General features: G+C 38.8%; 1 protein-coding gene and 2 pseudogenes across 1 annotated transcript in view; 1 reads left to right on the top strand and 2 right to left on the bottom strand.

Moving 5' to 3' along the window:
• The window catches only part of CSMD3 (CUB and Sushi multiple domains 3), a 1,529,921-nt gene that overhangs the window by 324,143 nt on the left and 1,188,956 nt on the right, over nt 1-16,822 (bottom strand). The gene's annotated exons all lie outside the window — the stretch shown is intronic.
• Nucleotides 1,585-1,704, bottom strand: LOC134931395 (5S ribosomal RNA; annotated as a pseudogene).
• Nucleotides 5,510-5,629, top strand: LOC134929710 (5S ribosomal RNA; annotated as a pseudogene).

The following is a 16,822-nucleotide window of genomic DNA, read 5'->3' as shown; positions in this document are numbered from 1 at the left end:
TAAAATGGGCTATACAACAGCTGCAAGCACTGAGGGACTGCTGGCTCCCCCAAACGACAGAAATAAATATATACAAATGTGCTGCGCTTAATGTATGCTTAATTGATAATGAATAAAAATTGATAAATACACAGGTGTCTGCTTAAATCAATTTGCAACTCATACGGAACTTGCTGATAAAAATGAAACAAATTTAATGACACACACAAGATATAATAAAAACCATTAGTAAAAGAAAACAGCTCAAGCGCACTGATAGACGTTCTGAATAATTCACTGGGTTAGGAAAATTAGAAACAATGTCACTTCAATGTTGCCACATAGACCTAGTCTTGGTCTCTTTGTATCAAAAGCTAAGTAGCAACAGTTAATACAGCCTGTTTGAGAACAAATGAATGTAGCTCCCGTCCTCTATGCTACTGGCGTCCCAGTGCAGAGGAAATGCCGCTGATAATATTTACCCGACCTGCGGGAAGATGCAGTCTCGCAGCACAGGAGGTATCGGAACAGCTACCATGCGTCCGCCGCCGGCACTAGCACAGTGCAGGTGATTCAGTCCTGGCGGGCGGGTACGGACGCTGCAGTGTTACGCTGACCTGGCGTTCCGGTATACGTTCTCTGGGGCTGATTTTCAAATTCAATTTCACCGCTGCAGGTGAGAGTGGCTGGCAACGATCAGTGCGTCAGTGGGCTGAGCAAAGGAGTGACGTCAACGCGTTTCGTCCCGTATCCCGGGACTTCCTCAAGACGTATATATAATAGATAGACACCACATGTTAGAGAGTCAAAAGGTCAACATGAAAATGGTTGACATAAAAAGGTAGACACAATTTTTTTTGCATTTTTCAGGTTTGTGGGGATAGTTTTGTCATATGGTACCTCCAATTGTAGAGAGGCATCACATCGCGGGGCTCGGTGACTCACTGCACTCGCCACAAGGTTTTTTAACCAACTCTATGCCGACATGGATAGAGAAGGTATGAAAAAGTCCAAAAACCTATAAAATTGAACAAAAAAACCTGTGTCTACCTTTTTATGTCGATCATTTTCATGTCAACCTTTTGACCCTGTAGACCTTTTGTACTGTCCACCCTTTTTCCTGTCAACCTTTTGACCATGTCGGCCTTTTGACCCTGTCGACCTAATGTCTGTCTAACATATGATGTCTATCTATTGACTGTCTAACTAGACATTGTCTTTCATCTCGATACCTAAAAAAATACAAAAGAAGCAGAAAAACAGTTGACTCCTGTTGGGGAGCACTCAATTTCAGACATAAAGAAATCTAGTATAGATATCTGTTAAGATCATACATTTTATTGATTAAGTTTAATAATAGAGAGTTCTAATTATACCAATAAGTGCAAATTTATAAAAAGCATATTAAACATTATATATAGCCTTGGCTATGATATCTGGGTAGCCGGGTTCCTGGTGTTATAATAAATAATTATGAGGTATGATAAATAAAGTAGTATCTCTGTATTACAGAAAAAACTCATAGGTCTTATATCCAATTTTCGGTACACTAAATTTGTGCACTGCTTGCAATTTAGTATGCGAGTGGATCCAGTGAGTAGCGATAAATTGCAGTACCTGGGTGTTCCAAGATGGTCTCCCATCCGAGTACTGGCCCGGCCCTTCACTTCTTGGCTTCCAAGATCAGATGAGATTGGGCATATCCAGTGGGGTATGACCGCAAATAGCTGCGCTTAGACCTTTCGCCCGAGTAGAATTTAAGCAGTAACTGCTTCCAAAATATTCCGTGCAGTGATCACAGGGATGGCTGCGGTCAAACATTTCTTACGCATGGAAGGATGGGAGGATTTCCATAAATTCTTAATGAAGTTATTACATTTTGTACTCCATTTCAATTTCTTTACGTTCAACGACAGATACTATTTGCAAACGAGGGGGACGGCTATGGGGGCAGCGTGTGCACCAACGTATGCGAATATTTTCCTCGGCTGATGGGAGAAGGAAATTGTCTTCAAAGACGACAATGATAGATTTACATCTAGTGTCATCATGTGGGCCAGATACATAGACGACATCTTCATGATCTGGGAAGGCGAATTGCATCAACTACATGAGTTTATCCAACATCTGAATAACAATAAACTTAATATTCGCCTCACCCACAACATTAGCCAGCTTGAACTGCCCTTCCTGGACCTGAAGATATATAAAGACCAGGATGGGATGATAGCCACCAATCTATATCGGAAAACCACGGCAACAAATACACTTTTGCACCAAACAAGTTACCATTTTCCCCCAACCATCGAAAACATACCGAAAGGGGAATACTTACGCCTCCGGAGAAATTGCTCGGATGAAGGACAATTTAAGATACAGAGTGACGAGCTAGCTCAGAGATTGCGAGAGAGAGGGTACAGCAATACCTCTATCAAAAAAGCTATAAGAACTGCCAAAGATACAACCAGACATGACATTATTTTCAAGAAAGCACGGGACAAGAAAACCAACAACCCCATTAGATTTGTGGGCAATTTCTGCCAGGAATGGAAGAAAGTTACCAGTTCTATACAAAAACACTGGCATATTTTACATACTGATCCCACTCTATCTGAGAAATTAGGCCCTTGGGTATCGATGAGCTGGCGTCGATCCAGAAATCTTAAAGACTGCCTAGTACAAAGTCATTTTCAAAGATTACCTAAAAAAGTACCATCAGTAACAGGAACTTATCCATGCGGGAGATGTAAAGCTTGCAGACACATGGAAACTACTAATGAGGTAGAGGACAAGTTTGGACGCAAACACAAGATTACAGATTATATCAATTGTTCAACAGAAGGAGTCATTTACTGCATTAGATGTACATGCAAAAAGAGATACGTGGGGATGACAACTAGAGCACTTAAACAACGTATTCTCGAACATGTGGGATCCATACGCAACGCAGCCACTGATTAGGCGAAAATGAAACAACTCACTTCAGTAGCACGGCATTTCTATATTCATCACAATAGTAGATGGGAGGACATGAGAGCTTTTGGGCTACAAAAAATCAAACTGGGAATCCGTGGCGGCAATATAACTGACAGTTTACTGAAGAAGGAGTGTGAATGGATCTTTAACCTGGGCACTACTTACCCTCAGGGATTGAATGAGAACATGAATTTTGGGGTCTTCTTGAATTAAACAAAAAATCTGCTCAATAACCCGTCAACTATAATAATATGGAATAATATTTTTCAGTCCATTCATCCCTACACATTCCTGGTGGGCAATACTGGTTCAGTACATTGGCACTTATCATAATCACTTCCCATTTGAGAATTTTTACTATGGGCTCTTATTTTTATTCTATTTTATTTCTATGCCCTCTTACATTATCACTCTTTGTATTCACTTTCCATTGTAACTTTACTCAATATTTAATCAGGTAGTATTCTCTCTATCCACAGCACTCTTTCTTTCCTTTCTCTCACTTTATCTAAATAACCCTCCCTTATCTTTCATCCCTTCTTTCCTTTTTTCCCTTCGTCTCTCTTCCTCTTTTTTTATTATTTTTTCCATTATTTCCACTTTTTTTTTATTTTTTTCATTCTACTCCTGTGTAATTCACTAAAGATATAATTTCACCAGCACACATTTATTATATGACTGTTATATATTCCATTAATTTTATCTCACAATTTTCCTCATTTCACCATGTTGTATATTTATATTCCATATCTAGGGTTGTCATTTGTCATTCTAATTGATCACTATTCCATTATCATGGTGTCTCTTTAGTACAACAATTGTGGATATCCAATTGTGGATATCCTATTAACCTATATATAATTAATTAATTAATTAATTAATTATTTTACCACCCATTCTCCACCACTCTTTTTCCTTTATCCATTTATTCTTCTAATTTATCCTTCTAATTGATCATCACAATTTACATTTATATTTCTCAAACATCTAATGTGTTATATACTAATATTTAAAAACCTCCCAATTTAGGATTGTTATAACTTACTTTTCAGTACAATTTATTTCAGGGGAACGTAAACTACGGCTCATTTCTAGTTTATTATCAATCAACAATTAATTAAGCTCATTACTTCTTGCATATAAACTAACCAGGGATCAGATCCCAACATCACCCTGTGATCAAGCCATCATTGCGAAACGTATGTCAGGGTTGTCCGATCGCGTGATGCGCATCACGTGACCGGAGTTAGCTGTTCGATTCCAGAGGTTACCGGGACCCTGAACGCCGGGAGCATTCTCGCACTCTACAGCTCCGGAGCTCCTCTCCGGACAACTACACCAATACAGCCTGGGCGCCACGGCCAGAACACCGCCAATCCCAGCACGGAGGTAACGCTGGTGCACTCTTCATGCACCACGAGCGCTATCCCGCTGAGAGCAGCAGCACGGTCTGGCCATGATTAGCAGACAGCAGGATTTTTGGTATCGTATGTGAAATACCCATTACAACTAACCTTTATATATTTTGTTATCATCAGCGTTAGTGTGACTATTTTCCACTTAGAGCTGTCACTCATATAATACGAGTCAAACAGGTAGTAACGGTTGTTTATAGATTTAACTATTTATCACAGATACCTTAGTCTCTAATTTAGAGTGCTATATCTGTATATGTCTGTTTGAGCATTCTAACTTTCATTTGTGCTTATTTATAACAGATATTTTAGTCTCTAATTTAGAGTGCTATATCTGCATATGTCTGCTTGAGCATGCTACTTTTCATTTGTGCTTATGCACAATCTGTTGTTCGCGTTTAAATGCTGGCTGTATTTTTGCATAACCATTGGAGGAAGTTAAGAGTGATCATAGATTAGCTTCCTATAGCGTTCTGTCATATGAAATAATTTTGAGCACCAAATAATAGTCCGCAATATTATCAGTAAAACTTATCAGTAAATTATTTTTTGTCACTTTAATTGTTACATGGAATTTGTTTCAAATGACATATGTATCAATATACAGAGCTCAGAACTTGTAACTGTTTCAGCTTAAGACCACAGTGTGCGGTGTAATTGTCCTAAATGATACATGTATCATCATACTGAGCACAAAATCTGAAATTGTATCTGGACTATTTTCAGTTATATTAAGTGATATACTAAACTTTGCTCGTTACAGTCTGAACAGTTCTCTGGGCCCTAACTGGTATATGAGCTACACAGTGTTTGATTCATTCATGCTTAGAGCCCTTGTAATGTGGACTTAGGTGCAATTAATCCTTTGAAATAGGAACTGTTGTATTTGAATAACAGTTACAATTCCTGGTATATATGATTTATCAGATTAATGTGGTAGTTTTGTGGTCATAGTATATGTGACAACAAATCACCTCACTGTGTTATTTCTTAAGCAGGTAATTCATTATTATTTCCTGCACTCTTACCTGTGTTCATAAATACACATATGAGAAAATTTGGTTTGTGATCACTGCACGGAATATTTTGGAAGTAGTTACTGCTTAAATTCTACTCGGGCGAAAGGTCTAAGTGCAGCTATTTGCGGTCATACCCCACTGGAGATGCCCAATCTCATCTGATCTTGAAAGCCAAGAAGTGGAGGGCCGGGCCAGTACTCGGATGGGAGACCACCTTGGAACACCCAGGTACTGCAATTTATCGCTACTCACTGGATCCACTCGCATACTAAATTGCAAGCAGTGCACAAATTTAGTGTACCGAAAATTGGATATATGACCTATGATTCAATCCTCTGCAACAACTTTTCTTTAAAGTCGATTATGCAGATTAAATGATGGTCATAAATAAGTTTTTTCTGTAACACAGAGATACTACTTTATTTATCATACCTCATAATTATTTATTATAACACCAGGAACCCGGCTACCCAGATATCATAGCCAAGGCTATATATAATGTTTAATATACTTTTTATAAATTCACACTTATTGGTATAATTAGAACTCTCTATTATTAAACTTAATCAATAAAATGTATGATCTTAACAGATATCTATACTAGATTTCTTTATGTCTGAAATTGAGTGCTCCCCAACAGGAGTCAACTGTTTTTCTGCTTCTTTTGTATTAATTTGATACCAATTTTTGACTCTGGGGAGCACCACTGAGGGTTAACATATATACACACCATATAGGCAAAGAAAAGCCCTAAGGTGTTTGGTTACCTCACTATAAAGTTAATTCTTTAATAGTACTCAGTTTTTCAGACAATTACTATTTTTTGCTTATAATATTTGTTTTCAATCTGTGCGGTTCCCTCCATAAACTTTTTTTCTACCTAAAAAAATACTAAGTACTAATCAAATTTTCTTGGGTTCTTGGATTTGCACCATGGCCCTAACTATGTGGAGTCTGTATATTCTCCCCGTGCTTGTGTTGGTTTCCTCTGGGTAATTTGTTTTCCTACCACACTCCAAAAACATACTGGTGGGTTAATTGGATCCCAGCAAAAATGAACCGTAGCATGTATGTGTTTGTGTATATGTGATAGGGAATATAGGGGTAATTCCGACCTGATCGCTAGGGTGCATTTTTGGCAGCCCTGCGATCAGTTAGTCTCCGCCTACAGGGGGATCGGTAAAGTGCTGTGCAGGGGTGCAATCGCTTTTGTAGCAGAGCTGCACAAACATCAGTTTGTGCAGTCTCTGCCCAACCCAGGACTTACTCAGCCGCTGGGATTGTTTGCTGCTGATCGGGGCCAGAGCTGACATCATATACCCTCCCTGAAGATGCTTGGTCCCTCCTGTGTTTTTCCGGACACTCCTTTAAAATGGTCAGTTGCCACCCACAAATGGCCACTTCCTGCCAATCACCTTGCGATGGCCCGTGCGATCATTTTTTTCGCATCATTCCATCGCTAGGCACCGATGCCCAGTGCTGTTGTGTGAGGCGCCGGTGCACTGTGGTGCATACGTATGCGCAGTTCAGAATTGATCACCTGCTGTGCGAAAATGCACAGCAGCGATCAGGGCTGAATTACCCCCAAAGATTGTTAACTCCACTGGCAGTCGGTGGATTGCCCATACACACATGCAAATGCACAAATATATTTTTAAGATCTGTTGGCATTGGCTGTGCTGCAGAGACATTCAGATATGTCTGTGAACGCCATTGTTCATGTCAGGTGCACACACGAATCTGCTACCGATATATCATTTGTCACTCAAAACGAACAATACTGTATATTTTTCTAGTGTGTACCCAGTCTAATAATTATCCTACTTAATACAAATGCATCTTTGGAGAACTGCCTGTTTTGACAAGTCCAGAGTTCTGCACACTCCCGTAATTATTCTTTGATGGGCAATAATTTAAGTGATATTAAATATCTTTAAAATCTATTATGCTTTCCTTTACTGGTGGTTTTCAATAACATATTGTTGTTGGATTTGATTTGAATGTTCTTTGATCTTTGTGTTGAAGCTTGCATTTCCAATCCAGTAACCAAATCTGGGATCTCTCACTGTCAGGTGTACAGTATTTATTTTCTAAATTAATTAAAACACTATAATTATACACCAGTAGACGCCAATTAATTTTTTTTCAATTGTGAAGACAAGAATGCACAAAGGTTTATTTGCAAGTATCTTAGCAGATAGATGTGATTACTGTACTTACATAATCATTGTCTGCATTATATTTATCATAAACTAAGAAAACACTTTGTGTTTTTTTATGATGGTGGTGATAATTCTCAAATGCATTTTAATTCCATGGTGTAACATAATAAAATGTGTGGTGAATATTTTTTCGAACACTACTGCCCATATTCAACATATAATATGAATGATGTTTGTATTAACAAACAGACCACTGTGGATTATGTTTTTCTTTTTGTTATTCAAATGTAAAAAAAAATCCCCTTATTATATAATATAAGCACCTGTCATGTGATTGTTAATAGCAAATTTTAAAGTCTAGGAAACATTAATAGATCAACATTTCATTTGCTAAACAGCAGGTGTTTTGAGTTCAGTGAACATTATCTATTCATGTTTTCTAATTAACTTCTTTTTGACGCTGCTTGAAAATCTGCAAACTAATTACAGTAATTAAATAATCAAGATTTTTCTAGGTGAATTCAAGCCAAAACTATCAGCTGCATTAAAGTCATTAGGACATCTGAACATTTTTTTTTCATTCTCTCTAATAAAGTTTATGCCACTTTAAAAAAATACACACAGTAGAAAGAAAAGTTGCAATTCTACAATATTTTTTCATGCTAAGATATACTATACATAGTTGTAGATAGAAATACATTTGATAAATCTGGAGGATTTTTTTTGTTTTGTTTTTTGTTTATTAGAGGTAGAAACTGAAATAAAAAAAAAAGAATTTGAACTGGATCATCCATTTACTAAATCAAAATACTAAAACATACACAATACTCTGGGAAGCAGAATTTTGAAATGTTAAAAAAAATATTCACTATAAAAACAGCTTTGCACTGTCCTTTTCAGGCAATAAGCAATTCTTGTTTGTGTTTGGATTTTTTTTTTCCATTGAGGATAAAACATAGTGCCGCTGGGCATAGTCTATAATTATATCCAGAATGATGTTTTGTTCTTTACAAAAGGAGAAAATAACTGTTCCTACAGATGTAAAGACAGATAAAAGGCACAGGAAGTGCTAGAACAATTAAACAACACATTTTGTAAAATTAGGAGGAATGCACATTCAAACCAATACATCTCAGTCATTAATAGGTAGTTATTTATTTTAATATAATAAATTGAGTATTATCAATTTAAGCTATTTTGCCCATTTGTATGGCACAAAATTCTTATAGGTATAAATTACTGCCAAAATGATCGGTTTTGAATCTGCATAGTATAATTGAAAACAATTTCTAATCAACCAACTGTAAATTATATTAATCCCTATCAATAAGGAGTTCCCCTTACGTGTGCCATTGGAAGTGCACTAAGGAGTAGAATATAAGTATACTAAGAGAGGTGGTCCACGAAAGACAGGCCAAAAGCTGAATTTATTGTGTAGTGCACTCTTACAATAAGAATATAAGAATATTATAAAACTAGACTTTTAATCACTCATAAAATTGGAGCAATATAAACCAAGGTATACTTATAAGCAATATATAAGGTACAATTCCTTAAATTAAAAAGTTGATGAAAACATCAAAAAATATTATATCAATTATGAACACTATGTAGCATACAGTTCTCCAGTAATGGTTTATTACCAATTGATATCTGATCAGTGTTCATAACAGGGGTAACACAATAATAAAAATTGAAATAAATTTTCATGTGACATAAAAAGAAATGGGAGGAGGAGGGGTGCACCTGCTTTTTATTTTTTCTACATGGAATTATAACTCTCTACATGGTAGCACCTCTTACTATATTTGAAATGCAGGTGTGCAGTTTAGCTCCCCACCCTTCCTTTCCACTATATTTGTGTATATTTGTACATTTGAAGGTGAGACTCCCACCTGTCCTTAGGTGATTTTAATTAGTAATTAGTGTATGGTCCTTGCATAGAGGTCTACATATTAGAATGGCACCATGAAAGGTAAGTCCTAAATAAATTTAAATAATGTGTAAGTATAAGGGATGTTAGGGACCCACCTGACTCACCTTGCCATGGTATGGTAGGCTTACATTTTTGGGCAAACATGTACTAAGAAACCTTTTTATTACTCCATGTTTAATAGTAGAGTTTATTGTAATTGTTCTGATAATTAGTATTATTTGTGCTTGAATTGTGCACCTTCTTTTTTATTTTTTCTATGTGACATAATAATAAACCACAGTTTTAAAATACCATGTCTGAAGAAAGTCAAATAGCTTCACTTAGGCAATTTTCCAGATTACACATACATAAACAGATGTTTGCAATACATCCCCAATTTGGAATGACATGTGTACAAGTGTCAGGGAAATGGAGATATGTGTGCAATCCTGTGACTTTTCACAGAACCCACTTATGCCATTAATCTGTATGCCAATACCAGCAGTAAATGGGTTAGTGAGATAGCCGGGCTGTAAGCAAGTATTGAAAAGGGATAGAGCAATAAAATGCACTTCTACTTCCCTATGTTCAGTCTGCCCTTTGCAGGAACAGTGACAAGTGTGACACTGGGTAAGAGAGCGTACTGAGTACCTTAAGTTGCTATCAGTATGACAGTGTGTTTGGTAAGGTGCCTTGTCCTGCTGTAGATGCTCCATAACTGCATCTCCCCCTGACTGGGACTCTTTGGTTCTACATGAGTTCTACACGAAAACCTGGAAGTGACGCTCAATGACATACGTTTCACCTCTGGATTGATCACATAAATCAACACATCATCACATTGATGTGATCAAGCTGTAAGTGAAACGTACATTATCGAGCATCATTTCCAAGTTCTCATGTAGTGCTCACAAAACCCAATCATGGTGGGACGCAGCCCCAGAGCATCTTATTATATCAAAGAAAATGTATTTCAAGTTGTTACCCCTGTTCTGAACTCTAATCAGATATCAATTGGTAATTAACTATCTACTGGGGAAAAGGGTGTTACATAGTGCTCATATTATATTTAACAATTTTGGATATTTTCACAATTTTTTCAATATAATGAATTGTACCATATATATTGATTATACTTATACCATGGTTTATATTGCGTTGATTTTATAATGAGTGATAAAAAGTTGTTTAATAATATTCTTTTTGTAAGGGTGCACCACACAAGGAGTTCAGCTTTTGGTCCGTTTCCTTTGGGCCACCTCTCTCAGTATAAATTACTGCCACCTAGTAAAAGTGGGTGAGTGTTTAGGGGGTAGGTAAGCTTTACATTTGCCTCCATTAATACTGGCAACAAAGCATGAAAACTACATTACTCCAAATGTTTTAGGACTTTAGCATTAGTAATAGACAGTGATCAAAGTTTGCCGGTATACAGTGATGGTATGTCATACCGTCACTTCTCCTACTGCTTTCATTGCAAAGCGATCAAATTCCATTCACTTACATTTTATATATTGCCATTCCTAACTAGTCACTTCAAACAGAAGACATGCTATTGAGTCCATTTCCATTTGACTTCAGGTAAGTTATTATAAAACAATATTAATCTCTATAATGCTACCAGTGCTTTTAACACCAATCTCTCCAATTCTGTAATTGTAGTACTACAATGTTTTACTGTAGTTGCAATCCATTTCAATTGGTTAATTACTGTATTCACTTTGGTAGAAAATAGACTCTAAAAGACATACTTGCTTTGCGTTCCCCAAAAACGATATACAGTAAGATATGAACAAAATCCCCATGCTAGGTTTGTACACAGGGCAGCCATCAGGGGGGACTTTGGGGGACAGGTGTCCCGGGCCCTTGCAGAGAGGGGGGTCCACCCCTGGCTTGTACCACCAATACCAGTAGAGCTGCCCCAGTCTGTGAATCAACAGCAGTCTGATGTACAAGGAGGACTTCTTAAAACAAGCCTTATCTGTGCATCAGCTCTCTGTAAACTGTTCCTGTAGGTCAGCAATTCTCCACCTTTATGTAATGTCACAATGTATGACATCACATAGGGGTTGAGGAGAGCAGCAGAATCTTTTTTTTTGGAGGGAGGGGCCCTGTCTATTGTATCAGTCCCGGGCCCCATAATTTCTGATGGCAGACTTGACTGTACACTTAGATTAGCAATACTATTGTAATCACCTATAACAAAAGTCTTTCTGCTTTGTATTCATACAGTATGTGGTATAAATATTGTCATGCAGCCGCTAACATGTACAATATGGGTAGAACAGGGGGTATACATTTAAGTTGCCAGCTGTCGGGATCCCGGCGTTCAGGATACCAGCGCCCGAATCCCGACAGCTGGCGATGCCGGCAGCCAGAATACCAAACAAACAGGACTATTCGCACTCGCAGGTGTCCATTAAACCCATAGAGCGGGAATAGAACCTGTGGCAAGTGCAGCAAGCCACTGAGCCCGCAGTGTGGATAGCACAGCAAGCCCGGAAGGGAACTGGGATGCCGTCATCGGCATATTGACGGCTGGCATCTCGGCTGATGGCAAATAATACATAACCCAAACAGAGCATGGGCAAATTGCTTTTTCTGTTTTGCTACAGTAAAATACTGTAGATTCCATTAATGTCAATATCAGTTCTACTGACCAAACAGAAGTAACTCAACTTCAGTGAGCAAAAACTGTGGCATTCTAGAAAAACAGAGATGCATGGCATCGGTTTTGGACTAGTGGAAGGATCAAACAAGCCTGGCTGGTTTTGGCTTACAAATGATTGCCGCTTTAAAAATACGGTAATTATCGACCGACATTTTGCAGCTCAGGTAAAGATGGACCCTATTACATATTCCCCCTGGTGGTTTATGGTGGTATCATGGTGGTCTTATGTTCTATCACTGTTTTTTTGTGCATGGTTTTGTATATTAATAAAAAGATGACCATATATTATAAATAATCATGAATTTCAATATGACTGTGCTATTTTTTCTATTCATTTTAATAAAGTAGGATTTATTGGGGTTTGGTAAAATAATGGATGACAATATCTGTGTGCAGGCAGATGGGATGGCTCAGAAAAGGTACGAGTAGTCAGTGTTGGACTGGGGCATGTAGGGCCCACCAGGGGAATACAGTGGTAGAGGCCAATGTTTAGGGGTTTGGCCAATCTCTATGGGGGTATGCCCAGCCACCACATTGGTTTGCCTAACCATTTTGCTTGGGTAAGTCCCCTAGATAAATATATACAGTAAATACTGTAGTGCATGCATGATAATGTACTAGATTAGTAACAGCACAGTCTGGAACCTGATCCCTAGAGGAGGGGGTGGAGCCCCAGGCAGTAGGGCCCACCAGTGGTTTCCCCTGTACCCCTATGGGCACAGTCCAACCCTGTAAGTAGTATAGCCCTAGCAATTGTATTAAATAAATGTTTGTTTCTCATTGGTTTTATCTCCATTAGGTTGTAAGCCTTGTAAATCATATTTAGGTCAATTTTAGCTACAATATATAGTATGGTGCTGTGGAATATGTTGTCATTATAATATATAGCTACTAAAAGAATAAGAGTCCAAACTGGAATAATGAAGTAAAAGTGATGGGTAATACCCTGACCTTTGGAAAATTGATCATAGCAGAATTTTATTAAAGGTAGTGCAATAGTTATACTGCAGCACATGTTTCTTGCAGGTAAGTCTGAGGGCCTAATTCAGACCTGATCGCAGCAGCAAATTTGTTAGCTAATGGGCAAAACCATGTGCATACCAGGTGGGACAGATATAACATGTGCAAAGAGAGTTAGAGTTGGGTGGGTTATATTGTTTCTGTGCAGGGTAAATACTGGCTGCTTTACTTTTACACTGCAATTTAGATTTCAGCTTGAACACCCCCCACCCAAATCTAACTCTCTTTGCACATGTTACATCTGCTCCGCCTGCAGTGTACATGGTATTAGGCTCTGAGTGCAGCCACATCTTGCAATTTGTAGCCACAGCCCAAATACAGAATTTAGAGTTGCTACAAGTGACTGAGTAATTAGCATCTTGGTCACATCTCACTGATGGCTGAATGGGGCTTACCGGGTAGCCAATGGGTGGAAATGTGGTGTTTGCATGTAACAGAAGCTATCCGTGGCAGTACAGCAAAAGTTGTAATCCATTCTGAGTTGTGCATATGGATTCTGCATGCTATTTCATTTGCTTTGTCTGCAAGAAGCATGGGGTTGGTGTAAGTGCCATTGCTAGTGGTTACGGATGCTTTTGTGGCCAGAGAGCTGTAGGCAGAGTGATCGTTTCAATGTGGCCAAATTATCATTCCGATCCAAAGCAGATCTGAATGATTTATCATATGTATCACTATCTTATAGTGTGTACCCCCATGCATTGTTCATGCAGCTGTCCTTTAATAAATTATCACATTGGATGGCCTGAACATCTAATGGGGCGATTTCACAGCCATATTCACATCGCTGTACAGTGGATTGTATACAGTAGTGTGTACATAAGTATGATGTATCATCCATCTCTTTGGAAGGCATATACCCATCTTTAGAACAGGGGCAGATAGTAGCTTAGGACTTACGAACGCAGAAAGGGTCTGGAATTGTGACTGCATTACAGTATATGAGATTCCCAATCAAGCCCATAAACACAAAATTAAGTACACTGTAACACACACTTCTCCATATACAATAAACCCTCTCATAATGTTAGCTTTAATTAGAACTAGATAAGAGGTGTGCATTAGTGTACTAAGGGGGTTATTCAGAGTTGTTCGCAAACCAAAAAAGCACACTAATGGGGAAAACCATGTGCACTGCGGGTGGGGATGTAACATGTGCAGAGAGAGTTAGATTTGGGTGAGGTGTGTTCAAACTGAAATCTACATTGCAGTTTAAAAATAAAGCAGTCAGTATTTAGTTATTTACCCTGCACAGAAACAATGTAACCCACCAAAATCTAACTCTCTCTGCACATGTTACATCTGCCCCCCTCTGCAGTGCACATGGTTTTGCCCAGTTGCTTACTTTTTTGGTTTGCTAGCAAACCTGAATAAACCCTTAATCTCATTATAATCCGTACGCGCCATAAAATAACAACAGTTTTATTATTTGTTTTACGTTTTTAAAGTAGGGGCAATGTAATACAGTATGTTTCACGTTCCAGGCGCCAATGTCTAAAGATCTGGAGAACACTAAAACAGATGTAGCATGCAGCTCAAAAACAGACTGAGCTTCACAACAATTTGGGGGATTATATTTCCAGCAGTGATTTGCCATTTGCAGTTTACACGTCTGTGAAAATACAATAGAAAGACACGGAAGCTTAATAGGTACAAAGAAAACATGTTGGAGTAAAGGCACAATTTCTCTGCTCTCTGAAACTCTGAAAGAACCAGTTTTCAGAACACGGAGAGGGCACAGTGGTTAAAATATATATATATATATATATATATATATATATATATATATATATAAAACACATTTATCCTATTAACTCAATCCAGAGAGTAGAAAGGGGTATGCTGTGAACCAGCGGTGGAAGGATAGGACACATCCACTGCACTTGTTATATTTCACTCTTGGTGCATTATCAAAGTGATAAAAGATGAAGCAATACAATTTCATTTTCTATATTAATCTAAAATATACAGAACCACCTGGCCAGTCGTTTTCTCTATAAGAGTTAGAAGGCTGTACTCTATCACTCACAAAACACACAGCGGCTGGTTTAGCAGATCTCGCAGTCCTTAAAGTAAGGACACATAAAGTCAAAAGTTAAATGGTTTACGGAGCCCACAAACGGGCAGAGGCAGCAACTCCAGCTGAGTTCTGAACGAATAGACTGATATAAAATGGGAAACATTTCCATTTTAACCTACATGATGTCATTATATTCTATACAGTACATACAGCTTTGGAGCAGCTGTGCACCTTTTTTTATGCATGTTCTGTCAAGATGCATGATGGAGAGAAATACATTGGGGATTTACCCCCAGTGTCTCCCAGCACATCAAGCTGTACCTGTACTAAGACTTGAAGGACTATATATTAGAGATGAGCTCCTGAAATTTTTCGGGTTTTGTGTTTTGGTTTTGGGTTCGGTTCCGCGGCCGTGTTTTGGGTTCGAACGCGTTTTGGCAAAACCTCACCGAATTATTTTTGTCGGATTCGGGTGTGTTTTGGATTCGGGTGTTTTTTTCCAAAAACACTAAAAAACAGCTTAAATCATAGAATTTGGGGGTCATTTTGATCCCAAAGTATTATTAACCTCAAAAACCATAATTTACACTCATTTTCAGTCTATTCTGAATACCTCACACCTCACAATATTATTTTTAGTCCTAAAATTTGCACCGAGGTCGCTGTGTGAGTAAGATAAGCGACCCTAGTGGCCGACACAAACACCGGGCCCATCTAGGAGTAGCACTGCAGTGTCACGCAGGATGTCCCTTCCAAAAAACCCTCCCCAAACAGCACATGACGCAAAGAAAAAAAGAGGCGCAATGAGGTAGCTGTGTGAGTAAGATTAGCGACCCTAGTGGCCGACACAAACACCGAGCCCATCTAGGAGTGGCACTGCAGTGTCACGCAGGATGGCCCTTCCAAAAAACCCTCCCCAAACAGCACATGACGCAAAGAAAAAAAGAGGCGCAATGAGGTAGCTGACTGTGTGAGTAAGATTAGCGACCCTAGTGGCCGACACAAACACCGGGCCCATCTAGGAGTGGCACTGCAGTGTCACGCAGGATGTCCCTTCCAAAAAACCCTCCCCAAACAGCACATGACGCAAAGAAAAAAAGAGGCGCAATGAGGTAGCTGACTGTGTGAGTAAGATTAGCGACCCTAGTGGCCGACACAAACACCGGGCCCATCTAGGAGTGGCACTGCAGTGTCACGCAGGATGTCCCTTCCAAAAAACCCTCCCCAAACAGCACATGACGCAAAGAAAAAAAGAGGCGCAATGAGGTAGCTGTGTGAGTAAGATTAGCGACCCTAGTGGCCGACACAAACACCGGGCCCTTCTAGGAGTGGCACTGCAGTGTCACGCAGGATGTCTCTTCCAAAAAACCCTCCCCAAACAGCACATGACGCAAAGAAAAAAAGAGGCGCAATGAGGTAGCTGACTGTGTGAGTAAGATTAAGACAATTTTATTTTAGGTTTTGGAGTCCTTTTTTTACTGATATTTGGTGTTTTGGTTTTGACATGCTCTGTACTATGCCATTGGGCATCGGCCTTGGCAGACGACGTTGCTGGCATTTCATCGTCTCGGCCATGACTAGTGGCAGCAGCTTCAGCACGAGGTGGAAGTGGATCTTGATCTTTCCCTAATTTTGGAACCTCAACATT

The sequence above is a fragment of the Pseudophryne corroboree genome, chromosome 5 (assembly GCF_028390025.1).
Source record: "Pseudophryne corroboree isolate aPseCor3 chromosome 5, aPseCor3.hap2, whole genome shotgun sequence".
In the NCBI taxonomy this organism is placed as follows: domain Eukaryota; kingdom Metazoa; phylum Chordata; class Amphibia; order Anura; family Myobatrachidae; genus Pseudophryne; species Pseudophryne corroboree.
Note: the sequence above shows the minus strand (reverse complement) of the source record. Positions and strands in the feature narration are given on the sequence as shown.